At 46.5% G+C, this 17,200-nt stretch overlaps 2 protein-coding genes across 2 annotated transcripts in view; both read left to right on the top strand.

Annotated features, from left to right (window-relative positions):
- The window catches only part of LOC143768028 (uncharacterized), a 263,897-nt gene that overhangs the window by 45,318 nt on the left and 201,379 nt on the right, over positions 1-17,200 (top strand). The window lies entirely within an intron of this gene.
- The window catches only part of LOC143768004 (uncharacterized), a 66,119-nt gene continuing 58,465 nt past the window's right edge, over positions 9,547-17,200 (top strand). The window contains exon 1 of the mRNA XM_077256624.1: positions 9,547-9,650. The gene's annotated coding sequence lies outside the window, so the exon portion shown is untranslated. The remainder of the gene's footprint in view (positions 9,651-17,200) is intronic.

The raw sequence follows: 17,200 nt of genomic DNA, 5'->3' as shown, positions 1-17,200 counted from the left end.
AAGAATATTTAATAAGGCTATGTTCACACGATCCTTTTTTTTATCCTTTTTTTGATCCTTTTTTTTTCAGGTCCTTTTTCCATGCAGGGTACAGTCCAATGTTACTCTATGGAAAACAAAAACCGCTGTGCCCACTATCCTTTTTTTCTCAGGCAAATCCGCGAGGATTTGCCTGCAGAAAAAAAGAAGTACCATGTCACTTCTTTCTGCGGATTCAGCTCCTGTTTTCAACAGGCACCAATAGGAAAGTGCTGTTGAAAACCCGCAGAGGAATCTGCAGAAGAAACTGCAGGAAAATCAGCAGTGCAGTTTTGCACTGCGGGTTTTCCAAATCAGGACCTGAAAAAAAAAGGATCAAAAAAAGGATCGTGTGAACATGGCCTAAAAGGAACGTTTTTAGGGTTTTTCTATGTGTTTTTTTTTTTTTAATTACAACCTAAGTGAAAATTTGACACAGGAAGATCTGTAATAAAATCCATACCAATATGCTGCCAAGGAGCTGAGGACACCAGGAGAAGTAGGAGTCGCCCAGATGGGATTTGCTTAGCATTCTTGTTACAGGCACAGGGAGAACAAGTGGAAACCAACTCCACAATTTCGCCACCAGTAGTGGCGAGATATAAACTGCAAAGTCTTTTTCTGTCCAGCCTTGGAATAATGCCCTCATTGCAGAACTCACCTCTTAGCCGGCTCTGCCACTAAAGTCTTTTCCAGCAGAATTTGGGACAGGTTTTCCTGAGCCTCAATAACCATCTTGGATGGCTTGATGAGGATTTGAGGTTCTTACTCTTGATCAGCGGACAGAAAGGAGCAGGAAAGTGCATCACCAGGCTGAAAATGCCGGATGAAATCCTAATGGGCAAAAAACAGGAGACTTCTGAGTAAGAATGGCTCCAGCTCCAGATGATGAGGCGTCAACCTCCAGAAGTACTGTTTGTTCATGTCTGGACAATGTAATACTGGAGCAGAGAAGAAGGCCTGCTTTAGAGAAAGAAAAGCACTCTCGGCTTCTGGAGTCCATACGTTAGGGTCGGCATCCTTACGGATCATGGTGGAGATGAGAGTGGTCCAGGGTGAGAAATGTGGAATGAACTGCCAGTAGTAGTTGGCGTATCCCAGGAATTACTGGATAGCTTTAACTCTGTCAAGACGCAGTCACTCAAGGATGAAAGACACCTTTTGTGGATCCATCTCCTATATAACCTAGGAAAGGGAGAAGAGATTGTATAAAGAAACATTTCTCAAATTTAGCATACAGGCGGCTCTGAGTCATTGCAGAACTTGACGGACTTTCCACCTATGACGGTCTGCTGAAAAGATCAAGGTATCTAACAGGTAGAAGACACAAATGTAGAGAAGGTCTCACAAAAGATATTATTTGTAAATTCTTGGAAGGTAGCTTTGGCATTGCTGAGCCTGAACGGCATAACTCAGTACTCATAATGATCGCCCCGGGTTTTAAAAGCTGTCCCATCTTTTTCTTTTTTTTAACAAAGAAGAAGCAGGCTCAAGCTGGAGAAGATTTTTGAATGAAACCCCTAGCCAAATTTTACTTGACATACTCAGACATGGCTAGAATCTATGCTTGGGACAACAGGTAAATATGGCCTTGTGGAGGTTAGAATGCCGGAAACAGGTCTATAGGACAATCATGTGGCCTATGTGGAAGTAACGTCTCAGCTTCTTTCTTGTCAAATACGTCCTCATATGCCCAGTAGGCACATGGTAATCCCATTAGAGAAGATGGTGCCACCAGTGGCAGGATTGGACATACATGTACAAGACACTTCTCATGACAATACTGAACCCAATGAAGCACCTCTCCAGATCTCTAGTCCAGAATGGGTTGAAGCAGGTGGAGCCATGGAAGGCCCAGAAGAAGCTGATGAGACAGGCAAGGAAGCACGTAGAAGGCGATCCTCTTATTGCAGCATTCCTCTCTGGAACTCAACTTGCTCGGTAACCAGTTGAAGGGCTAAAGATAGGGGCTTCATATCAACTTTGTAGTGCTTGAACTGTAATTTGTTAGAGATCTACCACAGCTTGCTGTATAAAGTTCCCAGCTACGCCGGAATCTAGATAAGCTGTCTCTGCGACCAGGGAACCTCCACAAATCACAGATATGGTCAAAATCAAGGGCGGAGAGGAATTGTTTTTGCCCAGGGCAGCCTCTCCTAGCAGCCCTAGGCTTGGACGTTTTCTGGTTTCTTGGGAAAAGCATGAATGAGATGACTGGTGTCTACACAATAGAAGCACAAACTCTTGCCTAGGCAAATCTGCCATTGCTCAACCAGACCCATGTCATCAACTTACATAGGTTCAAGAAAAGCTGAGGATGTGGCAGGTTAAGAAACAAGCAGCCTTTGGAAGGACAGAGACAGGCAGCGTGACTTTCGCTCCTGGAACCGGAGGTCAATTCGGATGACAGAGAAACTAGGACATCCAATGTAGTAGAAATGTCTCGGCCTGCTTGTTAATCCTTGTTAATTCTTCTGGATAATCCTTCCCTGAAGGCAGCTACCAGCTCCTCGTTGTTGCAGCCGAGTTCAGAAAAGAGGCTGTGGAAACTGTCTGTGGGCTAATACTCAGTCTGAGTGGCCTGACGTAGTCTGAGGAGGAATGAGGCAGCAGAAGAAACTCAGTCTAGTTCATCAAACACTTTGGGGAATGCTTCCTGGAAGGTTTGCAGATGCCAAACTATCGCATCTCCTCTTTCCCACAAGAGGTTGATCCATGCCAGAGTTTTTTCTCCAAGATGAGACATTAGAAAGGCTATCTTTACCATGTTGGTGGAAAACGGGTGGGCTAGCAGTTCAAAGTGCAGTGAGCGCTCATTGATAAAACCTTAGCGTTGCTTTGGATCTACATCAAAGCATTTTGGTGTAGACATATGGGGTCTAGGGCTAGAAGCATGACTTGCAGATTGAATGCCAAGGTTGCCGCTGCTTGAATCGGGGTGATTGTGGTGACTGTTATCAAGACATCTAGACGGTATCAAGACATCTAGACGGTTATTAAAAGTCCGTAGGTAAGATAGGATCTTGTCTTGCTGATCACTCTGAGTCATCTAATTGTATAGGTCCAAGAATGGAGGGGTATGAGAGTCAGCGGATCCCATGGCCTTACCAAACGGTTATGCATGTGGTTGTGGAACCACTGTGCCACTTTCTGGGGAGAGAATGGATGGACATAACTAAGCCCGCCCCTGACTCTTCACTAGGGCCCCTGATGGTTGACTTAGACTTAGCTCCAGGTGCTACTGCAAGATGGACCCATGGATTCATTGCAGTTGACCTCCCCCACGGGGACAGGGAAGCAGGACTGGCCAGTAACTAGTGAGGTGGTACGGTCCAAGCATGACTGGAACAGGAATACAAGATTGGCACAATACTGGACCAAGGTGCAGTTTCTCAGGTGCAAGTTCAAAGTGCCTAGATAAGCGCCACGAGAACAGGTCAGGTGGATTAGCATCGGGGTAAGGCACATGCAGGCCAGATTTGGGGATGAAAATAGCAGGGTGGACTGGCACAGGAACAGATAGAGCAGATTGGATCAAGAACACGGAGACCTAATCCCAGTCCCAGGAGACCTGCGTGCCATGCACAGGTTCTGCAAGCAGAAAGACTCTGAGGGAGCACAGATGGGAAAGTACACTCACATGCATCCCTGCAGGATGAAGGAAGGGGACACGTGCAGGGGCGACGGTAATTTCCTAACTCCACTAATGCAAATGCTACCCATGCAGCATTTTCCTTGCCCTGCAGCGAACCGAGAACCTCATCATCTTGAAGGAGTTTACAAACCTGAGGTCCAATAAAGACTTAATGAGATACTTAAATGCTTATGCATTTTTATCCATTGCCTTTACAAAGTTATTCATTATGCCCAATATGATATGCAATGGTGGTAACAAAATTTTATGTGGGTCAACAAGCAATGGAGGCAGGACCTTTTACTCCCTGGCTGAACTGAATGATGGAGAGGCCTGTTTTTTTTTTTTGTAGTGATAGTCTCTTGCACGCCTATCCCACTCACAGAAAGCAGCACTACTTTGTGTGTCTCACATGCCATCAACCATCAACAATCAACGCATGCGCTGTGTCTGGCGGTTACGTCCCGGACTTCCGTTTGCATCGGCGGCTAGTGCATGTTAGTATACTTATCTGCGTATGGGGGCATATTTGGGCTTCTTTATCATGGCGGTTGCTTTAGCTGTGCATTGCGCTGTTGATTGTACTGAAGGACAATTGATCTAGGGGTATAGTGGATCGTTAAACAGGAAGTCACTTTACTTTAGCGTGGATATTTAAGCGGGACCCACAGGTAACTAACTGCAGCCCTATCTTTTGGACAACTCCATACTGCCATGTTTTCATCCTGTCTCTCCTGATGAACCCAGTTATGTGGGGGACACGCGTCGAGTGGTTTTTTAGAGGTCTTTTCGCCTTAAAGTCATCTTAAGAGCCACTATATCTGGACTAGCAATCATCTGTGGACCATGAATGCAGCAGATGAGTATACTACTATCCTGATTATGTACATGTACTAATTGCATTGTCCACTCTGCTGTTTTTAGCAGTTTATTATAACCATATATCCAGGTGTATGTGGTGGCGTTCTGTTATATGTATGGTAAATGTATCCTTTATGTGAGGTTATTAGTCAGCAAAGAATGGTTATTGGTTGCACATTGGTACTTAGTGTTCTGCAGTATAACCTATTATTAATATTTTTTGCTATATGTAGTGGTACTCATATTGATTTAAGTGACATGACCTCTATCCTTTGGTCTTACATCACACTGGAGGGGAGGGCCTGAGATGTTATTTAGATTGTATCACATATTGTTACACGTTATTATCAGCCATCTGGCCTTCTGTTTCTTACCCTATTCCTTATAGGGAGGAGATAGATTAGGGATAGCCATCGCACGAGCGGGGGCGCCATTCTCATTATCTCTCCTAGGGTGCCAACCTCCGCATCTAGGTAGGAGCATCTTTAGGGGTTGTTTGCAGCTTGTAGGGATATCTCACGTATATCTGTACACCCTTGTACCAAATACTAGATAGCACACGTGTTACTCACCTTTATTGTTTGATATCTAAAGTATTACACGTGCCGTCTTTAATTATTATCAATCAATAACCATTGTAGGGTATTATCTCACTTCCCTTTTCTGGGCTGACCCAGTAGATAGGGTTTCTGTTTTGGGGTAATTTTTTGGTAATCTTTTCAATAAAGTATCTATTTTTTACGGGGGGGGTTTTCTTTTGTAAACTGACCTGTTCACACAGGAAGAGAAGTGCAAGGCTGCAGATAGGAGCGGAAGAGCAGCAAGAGATAGCGTAGCAACAAAAGCTAAGCAGAGCAGAACTGCAAGGAATGCAGAAAGGAGCTGCAGCAAGAGGTTTCTGCAGCAGAGCAGAACCGCAAGGAATGTGGAGAGGAGCTGCAGCAAGAGATTACTGCAGCAGCAGAAGCTAAGCAGAGTAGAACGGAGCAGAACCGCAGGAGTTCGGAGCAGACGTAAAGCCACAAAGGTACAGAGCAGGCAGAGCCGCAAGAGTGCGGAGCATAAGCAGACTGAGAACACAAGGAAAGACACAACAGGGAAGGAAGCCACAGACAAGGAGACCGAAATAAGACTAAATTCAGACAAGGCAATGGAACAAGACACAAGGACAAAGATACAGGGACCAGGATATTCTGCCTCCTGGAGGGCAGAAAACAAGATCAAGGCAAGGAGAAAAGCCTCTAGAGAGGGAGTAACACAGAGCAAGGCCTGGCAAACTCAGAAGCTGAACACACACTGAGCTAACACATTGCACAGGCCCAGTCCACTGGGTGGAGCTGCACTAAATACTGGAGGCCTCTTGGTAATTGGTCAGGAACAGATTAGACAGGTGCGCCTGATTCCTATAAGAACCAGTGAGGTCAGGTGCCGCCCCCCTATGCACACAGCCAGGAAGCATGCAGAGAGCAGAGGAACAGAATATGGAGCTGGCAAGAAACAGAAACCACATCATGGCCTGGAGCAGTGGGTAAGATTGTGTGAGAGATGAGAGGCCATGCCGTGATGCTAGCAGAGTTGTTACACCAACAAACAGGGAAACACTGGGAATAGGGGAGACAGAGGGAGTCAACAGACACGGGGCAATCAGGGATCACAGCAGGACAAATCAAGAGCTACCAGAGTCAGGTACACACGCTGAAGGCAGAACTAGAGCTGACACCGCCAGCAGGATGCAGTGGAGCTAAATAGCAATCCTGAACCCAGAATGAGTCGGAGCAAAGTTAACCCTTGACATGATCCACCCGAAAAGAGGTATTAAACCCTGGAACAGATCATGACAATATGAAGCTAGGTCTGGACAATGGAGATGTTTACAAATTTAACATATGTGTGTATGCATTAAAGTACATATGTATTTATGTCAGCTAAGTATTGATTTATGAAGATTTTAGTAGACATTTGTCTAAATGGAGATTTGAGAAACCACACTTTTGTAAGGTTAATATGTTATGAAAAACATACACAGTAACTTACGGATTAAGCTCCATGATTGGCCTGAGAAATACTAAATTGCGGGAGTACACATATTGTCTCATTTTGGAAGCACCTGATGTGCAGTGGAGGGTATTAAATTCACTCCTGAACTGGTCCCTCGCTAAGCTCCATCACCGTTTAACCAAATCAACTGTTGGAAAAGTGTTAAAAAAAATATAGGTAAACATAAAAAAATTAAGACATACGAGCTTGTCAATAACGTCTTATTTGTAAACAGGGAATTTGTTAGGATCATGAAGCCTGTGACAAACAAGATATACAATATCACTTTATTCTCTTATCATTAAGGCTAAGTAGTGTGGGGCCACTACGATCCATGGTGTCATCATAAAATTTAAGGTCTTGCCAACATGACCTTTTTTAAAATCAGATTGTAGCGACATAGCCTGCGTGACCCGGGGTGTGTAGACCACCAAGATTCCCAGAATGAACAACCACCGTCAGCCATATGTACGGCCTTGCCATGTGGAAATAATTTTCTGTGGTGTTAATAATGAAGTATAAACGTGGATTTCGCAGAGTCCTTACAGAAACAGTGGTGTGGCCACCACGAAACGCGCAACACAAACACTCCAAGGGGGGACTATATGTCTGAATATTGTGTGGATGAAGGGTTAATAATAGCAGGCAGCACATGCTGGTCATGACATGTAAAATAATCAACGCTTGCCATATGTTACGTTTTCAAATATCATATACACTTTCAGTGCAAACCTTTTTTTTACACATTGAGTTAACACATTGAAAACTGTGCAAGCATAGTTAGGCCTAAGGCCACAAAATGTGAGGCGTCAGTAGAGATATGGTTGAATACACTACAACCTCTAAAATATGATAGCAGTCATTTGTAACGCCATGGAAGTGTCAGCAAAACAATATAGTAGTTTGTATAGTGGGAATATTGTAAGGGTTGGGTGCATCCACTTACACACCGAAAGCAACATAACAGCACTAAAATCCTGCCGCAGACGTACACCGCATGTTTATTTTTATTTGTAACAAGCTTGGTTAATGACTAATCTGGATAATAAAGAGAGTGATCAGACTAACCAAACTTCTGCCTGCTTTGCTGGTGAATATGTGGCCCAACCAGTCCTATCATGGTATCCCTCGGATCGAGTGTCCCAAAGTTCTGGATGTTGCTCCACCAGACCTATTAGGCATTCTGTGTCCATTATATTTTGAAAACTCAGCTAACTTAAAAAACACCACCACACTCATACTACTCCTAGTTCGCCTCACACAAAATGCTGGCCAGATTTGGGAAAAGTTGTTGCCAATCAAGGTCAAGACACCTGCCTAGCAAAGAACTAATTTGTTGCAATTTTAACCCTATAACTTTAAAAATGCACACTGATGACATCCGTGTGCGGTACGTGTTTACACAGACCCATTGACTTGTATAGTTCCATGTGATCCGTGCAGCTGCACAAAAACGGACATGTCTATGTGTGGGGCTGTTAAATATGCTTATTTTCGCACATTTATTTAATCAGAACTTTACCAGGTTCGTTTTTCTTAAAGAAAAATGTCATGATATTCTCATAAAAAGTGTAGTGGTTTATTGAATTGTCCACAGAAAAACCAAATTGCAGCAAAACATAAAAATAGATGAAATAGTTACGAACAGATTTTCCATGTGTAAATATCAGCGTTTGTTACTCATCTTTCCCAAAGTTCTGAATGGTAAAAGCCGTCTGTCTGGGTGAAATCTGAAGGTCATCATGGCTACCAGCTGTTCCTGTTCCTTCCTTGTGTGACTTATCTGATGTCCATGCAGAATGATGGTGAAGGCAGGAGGTGACAGCTCCCATGTGACAAAAGCCCCCCCACCCTCCTAAGAGCTGTGTTTATATATGTGTCCTACAGATCACGAGTTCCCCTTTATATGGTGTTGACTTATGCTCTGAGCTACATACACAGAAATAGCTGTTTGTAATGTCAGCAAGAAGCAATGTGCTCAATACAGGATTGAGAATAAGAATAATTCAATTAATAATTAATATTTAACAGGGGCACATGCAAACATGGTCTGTGGAAACACTGACCCATTAATTTAAATGGGTCTACGTGTGTCAGGTTCTCCGATACGTGTGAAAACGGTCACCACACGTACGGGACACACTGACGAGTGAAAGAGGCCTAACATAGATTTCTCCCAGTTAATACGAAGCCTCGAAAAATCTCCAAACTGGTTAATTATAGATATAGAGTTTATCAATGACTCCTCTGTAGCCCCGAGAAATCCCAACAGGTCATCTGCATCCAATGCCTCCCTTCCTTCCACAGAGCGATGCACAAAGCCCTTTATCTCCCCACTAGTCCGAAGTTTAATTATTATTATTTCTATAGCACCATTAATTCCATGGTGCTGTACATGAGAAGGGGTGACATCAAAATACAAATATCACTTACAGTAAACAAACTAACAATGACAGACTGGTACAGAGGGGCGAGGACCCTGCCCTAGCGGGCTTACATTCTACAGCCAGGGGTTGTATCACCAATGCGAACAGTCCAGAGGGGACAGGGGGCAGCCCGGCCTAGTTCCCCTACACAGCGCAAAAGCCGCTGACGGACAACCATTTATTGTAATTCTGGCAGATGGATTGCAGTATAAAAGCTTCACCAGGACAGGAATACGGGACCGAAACCCAAGACCCTCATGACCGACCACAAGTACTGCCACTCCACGCTATCAAAAGGTTTCACCGCATCGAGCGAGAGATCTGCCCTCCCCCTACATTCTGCGACTGTGCCTGAAGATTAATAAAGACGTCGCAAATTTACACCTCGTACACACACGGCTCTGCTACATCCACACTGTAAACCCCTCCTGACCCCACACAGAAACTGCCCCTCATCCAGCACCATGACAACCAGCACAGCAGAGTCCTGCATACACTGAGGGCCCTGATCATGTGACCCCTGACTCCTCCCCTCCTGTCACCTCATCACAGGTCCTGTGCGGCTCTGCGGGTGGAGGCTCCATTATTCTCTATGTGGAGTGCGGCTCTGCAGGTGGAGGTCGGTGCTGGAGGCCCCATTATTATCTATGTGGAGTGTGGCTCTGCGGGTGGAGGTCAGTGCTGGAGGCTCCATTATTCTCTATGTGGAGTGCGGCTCTGCGGGTGGAGGTCGGTGCTGGAGGCTCCATTATTCTCTATGTGGAGTGTGGCTCTGCGGGTGGAGGTCGGTGCTGGAGGCTCCATTATTCTCTATGTGGAGTGCGGCTCTGCGGGTGGAGGTCAGTGCTGGAGGCTCCATTATTCTCTATGTGGAGTGCGGCTCTGCGGGTGGAGGTCGGTGCTGGAGGCCCCATTATTCTCTATGTGGAGTGCGGCTCTGCGGGTGGAGGTCGGTGCTGGAGGCTCCATTATTCTCTATGTGGAATGCGGCTCTGCGGGTGGAGGTATGTGCTGGAGGCTCCATTATTCTCTATGTGGGTGCGGCTCTGCGGGTGGAGGTCGGTGCTGGAGGCTCCATTATTCTCTATGTGGAGTGCGGCTCTGCGGGTGGAGGTCGGTGCTGGAGGCTCCATTATTCTCTATGTGGAGTGCGGCTCTGTGGGTGGAGGTCGGTGCTGGAGGCCCCATTATTCTCTATGTGGAGTGCGGCTCTGCGGGTGGAGGTCGGTGCTGGAGGCTCCATTATTCTCTATGTGGAGTGCGGCTCTGCGGGTGGAGGTCGGTGCTGGAGGCTCCATTATTCTCTATGTGGAGTGCGGCTCTGTGGGTGGAGGTCGGTGCTGGAGGCTCCATTATTCTCTATGTGGAGTGCGGCTCTGCGGGTGGAGGTCGGTGCTGGAGGCTCCATTATTCTCTATGTGGAGTGCGGCTCTGCGGGTGGAGGTCGGTGCTGGAGGCTCCATTATTCTCTATGTGGAGTGCGGCTCTGCGGGTGGAGGTCGGTGCTGGAGGCTCCATTATTCTCTATGTGGAGTGCGGCTCTGCGGGTGGAGGTCGGTGCTGGAGGCTCCATTATTCTCTATGTGGAATGCGGCTCTGCGGGTGGAGGTATGTGCTGGAGGCTCCATTATTCTCTATGTGGAGTGCGGCTCTGTGGGTGGAGGTCGGTGCTGGAGGCTCCATTATTCTCTCTGTGGAGTGCGGCTCTGCGGGTGGAGGTCGGTGCTGGAGGCTCCATTATTCTCTATGTGGAGTGCGGCTCTGCGGGTGGAGGTCGGTGCTGGAGGCTCCATTATTCTCTATGTGGAGTGCGGCTCTGCGGGTGGAGGTCGGTGCTGGAGGCCCCATTATTCTCTATGTGGAGTGCGGCTCTGCGGGTGGAGGTCGGTGCTGGAGGCTCCATTATTCTCTATGTGGAGTGCGGCTCTGCGGGTGGAGGTCGGTGCTGGAGGCTCCATTATTCTCTATGTGGAGTGCGGCTCTGCGGGTGGAGGTCGGTGCTGGAGGCCCCATTATTCTCTATGTGGAGTGCGGCTCTGCGGGTGGAGGTCGGTGCTGGAGGCTCCATTATTCTCTATGTGGAGTGCGGCTCTGCAGGTGGAGGTCGGTGCTGGAGGCTCCATTATTCTCCATGTGGAGTGCGGCTCTGCGGGTGGAGGTCGGTGCTGGAGGCTCCATTATTCTCTATGTGGAGTGCGGCTCTGCGGGTGGAGGTCGGTGCTGGAGGCTCCATTATTCTCTATGTGGAGTGCGGCTCTGCGGGTGGAGGTCGGTGCTGGAGGCTCCATTATTCTCTATGTGTAGTGCGGCTCTGCGGGTGGAGGTTGGTGCTGGAGGCTCCATTATTCTCTCTGTGGAGTGCGGCTCTGCGGGTGGAGGTCGGTGCTGGAGGCTCCATTATTCTCTATGTGGAGTGCGGCTCTGTGGGTGGAGGTCGGTGCTGGAGGCCCCATTATTCTCTATGTGGAGTGCGGCTCTGTGGGTGGAGGTCGGTGCTGGAGGCTCCATTATTCTCTATGTGGAGTGCGGCTCTGCGGGTGGAGGTCGGTGCTGGAGGCTCCATTATTCTCTATGTGGAGTGCGGCTCTGCGGGTGGAGGTCGGTGCTGGAGGCTCCATTATTCTCTATGTGGAGTGCGGCTCTGTGGGTGGAGGTCGGTGCTGGAGGCTCCATTATTCTCTATGTGGAGGTCGGTGCTGGAGGCCCCATTATTCTCTATGTGGAGTGCGGCTCTGCGGGTGGAGGTCGGTGCTGGAGGCTCCATTATTCTCTATGTGGAGTGCGGCTCTGCGGGTGGAGGTCGGTGCTGGAGGCTCCATTATTCTCTATGTGGAGTGCGGCTCTGTGGGTGGAGGTCGGTGCTGGAGGCTCCATTATTCTCTGTGTGGAGTGCGGCTCTGCGGGTGGAGGTCGGTGCTGGAGGCTCCATTATTCTCTATGTGGAGTGCGGCTCTGCGGGTGGAGGTCGGTGCTGGAGGCCCCATTATTCTCTATGTGGAGTGCGGCTCTGCGGGTGGAGGTCGGTGCTGGAGGCTCCATTATTCTCTATGTGGAGTGCGGCTCTGCGGGTGGAGGTCGGTGCTGGAGGCTCCATTATTCTCTATGTGGAGTGCGGCTCTGTGGGTGGAGGTCGGTGCTGGAGGCTCCATTATTCTCTGTGTGGAGTGCGGCTCTGCGGCACCATCAACAATAATATTCTATGTGCTCAACCGGCAGCATGTTATACATAGACAATGTAATAAAAAAAGAAAGAAACAAACATGCATAAACGCTGGGATCAACAAACAAGATAACAAATTTTATTAAATGTCTTTTAACCACACAACTTGAATTTAAAAACATTTAACCCATTAACGACCGCCGATACGCCTTTTAACGGCGGCCGCTAAGGGTACTTAACCCCTTCACCCCCAAGGGTGGTGTGCACGTTAATGACAGGGCCAATTTTTACAATTCTGACCACTGTCCCTTTATGAGGTTATAACTCTGGAACGCTTTGACGGATCTTGGCGATTCTGACAGTGTTTTCTCGTGACATATTGTACTTCATGTTAGTGGTAAAATTTCTTCGATATAACTTGCGTTTATTTGTGAAAAAAACGAATATTTGGCGAACATTTTGAAAATTTCGCAATTTTCCAACTTTGAATTTTTATGCCCTTAAATCACAGACATATGTCACGCAAAATACTTAATAAGTAACATTTCCCACATGTCTAATTTACATCAGCACAATTTTGGAACCAAATTTTTTTTTTGTGACGGAGTTATAAGGGTTAAAATTTGACCAGCAATTTCTCATTTTTACAACACCATTTTTTTTAGGGACCACATCTCATTTGAAGTCATTTTGAGGGGTCTATATGATAGAAAATACCCAAGTGTGACACCATTCTAAAAACTGCACCCCTCAAGGTACTCAAAACCGCTTTCAAGAAGTTTATTAACCCTTCAGATGTTTCACAGGAATTTTTGGAATGTTTAAATAAAAATGAACATTTAACTTTTTTTCACACAAAATTTATTTTAGCTCCAATTTGTTTTATTTTCCCAAGGGTAACAGGAGAAAATAGACCCCAAAATTTGTTGTACAATTTTTGTCCTGAGTACGCTGATACCCCATATGTGGGGGTAAACCATTGTTTGGGCGCATGGCAGAGCTCGGAAGGGAAGGAGCACCATTTGACTTTTCAATGCAAAATTGACTGGAATTGAGATGGGACGCCATGTTGCGTTTGGAGAGCCCCTGATGTGCCTAAACATTGAAACCCCCCACAAGTGACACCATTTTGGAAAGTAGACCCCTTAAGGAACTTATCTAGATGTGTGTTGAGCACTTTGACCCAACAAGTGCTTCACAGAAGTTTATAATGCAGAGCCGTAAAAATAAAAAATCATATTTTTTCACAAAAATGATCTTTTTGCCCCCATTTTTTTATTTCCCCAAGGGTAAGAGAAGAAATTAGACCACAAAAGTTGTTGTGCAATTTGTCCTGAGTACGACGATACTCCATATGTGGGGGTAAACCACTGTTTGGGCGCATAGCAGAGCTCGGAAGGGAAGGAGCGCTATTTTACTTTTCAATGCAAAATTGACTGGAATTAAGATGGGATGCCATGTTGCGTTTGGAGAGCCCTCGATGTGCCTAAACATTAAAAACCCCCACAAGTGACACCATTTTGGAAAGTAGACCCCCTAAGGAACTTATCTAGATGTGTTTTGAGAGCTTTGAACCCCCAAGTGTTTCACTACAGTTTATAACGCAGAGCCGTGAAAATAAAGATTCTTTTTTTTTTCACAAAAATGATTTTTTAGCCCCCAGTTTTGTATTTTCACAAGGGTATCAGGATAAATTGGACCCCAAAAGTTGTTGTCCAATTTGTCCTGAGTACGCTGATACCCCATATATTGGGGGGAACCACTGTTTGGGCGCATGACAGAGCTCGGAAGGGAAGGAGCGCCATTTAGAATGCAGACTTAAATGGAATGGTCTGCAGGTCTCACGTTGCATTTGCAGAGCCCCTGATGTACCCAAACAGTACAAAACCCCCACAAGTGACCCCATATTGGAAACTAGACCCCCCAAGGAACTTATCTAGATGTGTTGTGAGAACTTTGAACCCCCAAGTGTTTCACTACAGTTTATAACGCAGAGCCGTGAAAATAAAAAATCTTTTTTTTCCCACAAAACATATTTTTTGGCCCCCAGTTTTGTATTTTCCCAAGGGTAGCAGGAGAAATTGGACCCCAAAAGATGATGTCCAATTTGTCCTGAGTACGCTGATACCCCATATGTTGGGGTAAACCCCTGTTTGGGCACACGGGAGAGCTCTGAAGGGAAGGAGCACTGTTTTCCTTTTTCAACGCAGAATTGGCTGGAATTCAGATCGGATGCCATGTCCCGTTTGGAGAGCCCCTGATGTGCCTAAACGGTGGAAACCCCCCAATTATAACTGAAACCCTAATCCAAACACACCCCTTACCCTAATCCCAACAGAAACCCTAACCACTCCTCTAACCCAGACACACCCAACCCTATTCCCAACCATAAATGTAATCCAAACCCTAACCCTATCTTTAGCCCCAACCCTAACTGTAGCCCCAACCCTAGCCCCAACCCTAGCCCTAACCCTAGCAATAACCCTAGCCCTATCACTAGCCGTAACACTAGCCGTAACACTAGCCGTAACACTAGCCGTAACACTAGCCGTAACACTAGCCCCAACCCTAGCCCCAACCCTAGCCCCAACCCTAGCCCCAACCCTAACCCTAGCCCCAACCCTAGCCCTAACCCTTGCCCTCACCCTAACCCTAGCCCTAACTCTAGTCCTAACTCTAGCCCTAACCCTAATGGGAAAATGGAAATAAATACATTTTTAAATTTTTTTATTTTTCCCTAACTAAGGGGGTGATGAAGGGGGGTTTGATTTACTTTTATAGAGGGTTTTTTAGCGGATTTTTATGATTGGCAGCCGTCACACACTGAAAGACGCTTTTCATTGCAAAAAATATTTTTTGCGTTACCACATTTTGAGAGCTATAATTTTTCCATATTTGAGTCCACAGAGTCATGTGAGATCTTGTTTTTTGCGGGACGAGTTGACTTTTTTATTGGTAACATTTTCGGACACGTGACATTTTTTGATCGCTTTTTATTCCGATTTTTGTGAGGCAGAGTGAACAAAAACCAGCTATTCATGAATTTCTTTTGGGGGAGGCATTTATACCGTTCCGCGTTTGGTAAAATTGATAAAGCAGTTTTATTCTTCGGGTCAGTACGATTACAGCGATACCTCATTTATATCATTTTTTTAATGTTTTGGCGCTTTTATACGATAAAAACTATTTTATAGAAAAAATAATTATTTTGGTATCGCTTTATTCTCAGGACTATAACTTTTTTATTTTTTTGCTGATGATACTGTATGGCGGCTCGTTTTTTGCGGGACAAGATGACGTTTTCAGCGGTACCATGGTTATTTATATGAGTCTTTTTGATCGCGTGTTATTCCACTTTTTGTTCGGCAGTATGATAATAAAGCGTTGTTTTTTGTCTCGTTTTTTTTTTTTTTCTTACGGTGTTTACTGAAGGGGTTAACTAGTGGGGCACTTTTATAGGTTGGGTCGTTACGGACGCGGTGATACTAAATATGTGTACTTTTATTGGTTTTTTTTTTTAATTTATTTAGCTAAAGAAATGTATTTATGGGAATAATAAATATTTTTTTTTTTATTTATTTAGGATTTTTTTTTTTTTACACACGTGGAGAATTTTTTTTAAACTTTTTTACTTTGTCCCAGGGGGGGACATTACAGATCGGTGATCTGACAGTGTGCACAGCACTCTGTCAGATCTGCGATCTGCTGTGCAGGGCTGCAGGCTTACCAGCGCCTGCTCTGAGCAGGCACTCGGTAAGCCACCTCCCTCCCTGCAGGACCCGGATGCCGCGGCCATCTTGGATCCGGGACCTGCGGCGAGGAGGGAGGTAGGAGACCCTCGGAGCAAAACGATCACATCGCGTTGCTCCGGGGGTCTCAGGGAAGCCCGCAGGGAGCCCCCTCCCTGCGCGATGCTTCCCTATACCGCCGGTACACCGCGATCATGTTTGATCACGGTGTGCCGGGGGTTAATGTGCCGGGGGCGGTCCGTGACCGCTCCTGGCACATAGTGTCGGATGTCAGCTGCGATATGCAGCTGACACCCGGCCGCGATCGGCCGCGCTCCCCCCGTGAGCGCGGCCGATCGCGTATGACGTACTATCCCGTCGGTGGTCATACGGGCCCACCCTGCCTCGACGGGATAGTACGTCTAATGTCAGAAAGGGGTTAAACCACAGCGACGTTAATTAACGGCGCTGTGGAAAAAGTGAATAGCGCCCCCCAGAGTTGGATTTTCTCTGGGGTCTTGGTACCCGGGGGTAGCCGAGACCCCAAAGAACATGATCGGGGTCGGTTTTTATCGACCCCTGTTTTACGATCGCCGGTAATTTACTGTTTACCAGCGACTGCAAAAAAAAACAAAAAACAGCGATGTGCAATTCTCTGTCCTCTGTGATCGCACATCAGAGGACAGAGAAATAGGGGGATTCGGGGACCCTATCATACTTACCGGTGTCCCTGGGTCCTCCTGTGTCCTCTTCTGGCCACCGGCTTCTTCCTTCTGTAAGAAAATGGTGGGTGCATGCGCAGTGCGCCCGCCATGATCTGCCGGCCGGCAGCTAGAGGAATTGGGGCTAAATTTAGGGTTAGGGCCAAATTTAGGGTTAGGGTTGGGGCCAAATTTAGGGTTAGGGTTGGGGCCAAATTTAGGGTTAGGGTTGGGGCTAAATTTAAGGTTAGGGCTGGGGCTAAATTTAGGGTTAGGGTTGGGGCTAAAGTTAGAGCTAGAGTTAGGGTTGGGGCTAAATTTAGGGTTAGGGCTGGGGCTAAGGTTAGGGTTAGAGTTGGGGCTAAAGTTAGGGCTAGGGTTGGGGCTAAAGATAGGGTTAGAGTTGGGATTAGGGTTTGGATTAGGGTTGGCATTAGGGTTACGTTTGGGATTAGGGTTAGGTTTGGGATTAGGGTTAAGGTTAGGGTTGGGATTAGGGGTGTATTGGGATTAGGGTTAGGTTTGAGGTCAGGATTGAGATTAGGATTAGGGGTGTGTTGGATTTAGGGTTCTGATTAGGGTTATGGTTGTTTTGGGGTTAGGGTTGCGATTATCCTTAGGGTTGAGATTAGGAT

This window comes from Ranitomeya variabilis, chromosome 4, assembly GCF_051348905.1.
Source record: "Ranitomeya variabilis isolate aRanVar5 chromosome 4, aRanVar5.hap1, whole genome shotgun sequence".
NCBI lineage: Eukaryota > Metazoa > Chordata > Amphibia > Anura > Dendrobatidae > Ranitomeya > Ranitomeya variabilis.
The sequence above is the reverse complement of the archived record's forward strand: the minus strand, read 5'-3'. Positions and strand labels throughout refer to the sequence as shown.